The sequence below is a fragment of the Vespula pensylvanica genome, chromosome 2, assembly GCF_014466175.1.
Source record: "Vespula pensylvanica isolate Volc-1 chromosome 2, ASM1446617v1, whole genome shotgun sequence".
Taxonomy (NCBI): Eukaryota; Metazoa; Arthropoda; class Insecta; order Hymenoptera; family Vespidae; genus Vespula; species Vespula pensylvanica.
Genome location: NC_057686.1, coordinates 1,229,292 through 1,231,791, shown reverse-complemented (window position 1 = coordinate 1,231,791; position 2,500 = coordinate 1,229,292). Strand labels below are relative to the sequence as shown.

At 27.1% G+C, this 2,500-nt stretch overlaps 1 long non-coding RNA gene across 1 annotated transcript in view; it reads right to left on the bottom strand.

The window, feature by feature from the left end:
• Window positions 1-168: 168 nt before the first annotated feature.
• Window positions 169-2,500, bottom strand: part of LOC122637935 — a 4,233-nt gene continuing 1,901 nt past the window's right edge. The window contains exons 2-3 of the long non-coding RNA XR_006329319.1: window positions 1,840-2,035; window positions 169-577 (exon numbers count right to left, since the gene is read on the bottom strand). This is a non-coding gene — a long non-coding RNA (uncharacterized LOC122637935). The remainder of the gene's footprint in view (window positions 578-1,839; window positions 2,036-2,500) is intronic.

Sequence of the window (2,500 nt, the reverse complement as noted above, 5' to 3'; positions counted from 1 at the left end):
ATATCTGAATAAATAGGAATAGTATTTTTATTATTACATTTATTATTATTATTTATTATTGTATTTTACTATTATATTTATTATCGTTATTTTACTTTCTCTCTCTCTCTCTCTCTCTCTCTTTCTCTACTATTATTTAATAAACCAATATTACGAAAGAAAGTGGGAGAAGTTTAGATATTTTATTAAGAAAAATACAAAACGAGTGTCGTTTCTTAAAATATAAAATATTAAAAAAATATCGTGATTACTTTTTTATCGGGCAATCTAATTATCGTTCTTCCTGATTTTATCTTGTTTTTCTATCTACCATTTAGAATCAACGTGTCTGAAAATCTTTGATCTTGAATTCGTCGCTTATTTATTGATAACGACGACAACGACGACGATGATGATGACGACAAAGATGTCGTCGTTGGGACGTCCCTCGAAGCGATGCGAATCTTTTTCTGCATGTTACGCAAGATCGTTACGGAATGTATGCGTGATTGCTAATTGCTGCCGATCCTAACAGCGAATCGTGATCTTATCTTCGCCGGAAGTGGCTTTATAACTCCGCTACTTTGGCCCCAACTCTCTTTAAACAGGAAGGAATACGTATGGAATAGGTATATATATATATATATATATATATATATATATATATATATTAGTATAAATACTAATAAATATAACGGTACAAAATAATAATAAATATAGTAATATAAAAATTATTAAGTATAATGTATATAATATATATATATATACGTTTTTGTATTGAAACGAATTAATTATTGCATTATCTTCGATAGTCTTTTAACATGAATCTTTATTAGAAAAGAATAATTATAATTATTTCGATCGTATAGATATAGTGATCGTATGATAGATGGACGTATCGTCGTTTCTTAAACAAAAAAAAAAAAAAAAGAGAATGAAATCAAAAAAGACGATAGAATTTTAATCGTTCCAATCGCATAATTTTTTTTTCTTTTTTTAGGTTTAAGTTTATAATACTTTTCATCAACACCGACATAATAATTTTTATTTATAAATTAAATTATCACATATGATTTATATTTCGATCAGAGCGATGTTAAAATTTGTTTTGTTTTAAATATACATCATACATTACGTTACATTTAAGAATATTAAAGAAAACATAGACTTTTAACTGAAACGATTTACGATAAACGTTTTCTAAGGGTAAATATTATATACTTCTTTTTTATTGTAATGAATTTAATCGATTCGTATAACGAACAGAAAAGGTGAAATCGTTTGAACAATCTCAAAGCTGATCAATTTTTAAACAATCTCAATCAATCTCAAAGAATAATTCCTTCTCCTTTTCTTAATCCTTTTCTTTTAAAACTCGAACACATTAAATATATATTTCGTGAAAAATTTTATCCTTTTTTTCTAATTTCATTAGCACATCTTCTCAAGCTAATAATTAGTAAGTTAATTATCAATATACTCAGCATTAACAGTCAGATTCGTATACATCTGTATATAATAAATGAATAGACTCATAAATGGATGATCTAATCACGTTACTGTCGAATTATCTAAATTCTAAAATAATATATTGATTAGTATATAAATTCTAAAATAGTATATTAATACGTAATATTATTAACTATTTAATCCTCACCTCAAATATATTCAAATGATATATATATATGTATATATCCATTCGTTAGAACTCGATTCAATATATATATATATATATATATATATATATTTAATTATTTAAAAAATCATCTGGAACGTCTCATCGTTCGATGAGATTAATTTCAAAACGCTCATATACATGCATGCATAAATAGTTACATAAATACATATGTATGTACATACCTCAAGGATAATACGTGATTTTTGGTCAAACCATGACGTCATACAAGAAGAACAAATTCAAGATGCGAGTTATTATCGTATGTCTCTTAGAAATACGATTGGCATATTCAACTAAAGTCATCTATCAATCCTTTTCTACAGCGTACTAATGTATCCAGTCTCCAGCAGCATTTCCAAGAAAATGCAGCATTGTTTGCTGAAAAAAGAAAAAAGAAAAAAGCAAAAAAAAAAAAAGAAAAGAAAAAGAAATATATATATACAAAACGATAATGATCTTTATCGGTGGTAAGGAAAAATACTGAATAATGCGAATAGAACTCTGATATGAAAATCGTCTGCACTTGTTCATGTGTACATAAGTATCTATATATATATATATATATATATATATATATATATATATATATATGCGTGAGTGCGTGTGTATCAGCATGTGTGCCTGTGAAAATGTATTAAGGAATAATATCTCTTTATCGATATGATACTAGGTATAACAACGAACAGCAAGAGAGTTCATAATTCGCCATTGTTAAAGCTCATCCCCCAAGCGAATTAGAATTCTAATTACCATCGCCGTCAACGACTCCTTTCTCTCTCTCTCTCTCTCTCTCTCTTTCTCACTCTCATCTCTTTATGAATTTTTACCTCTCGCGTTTTGCGG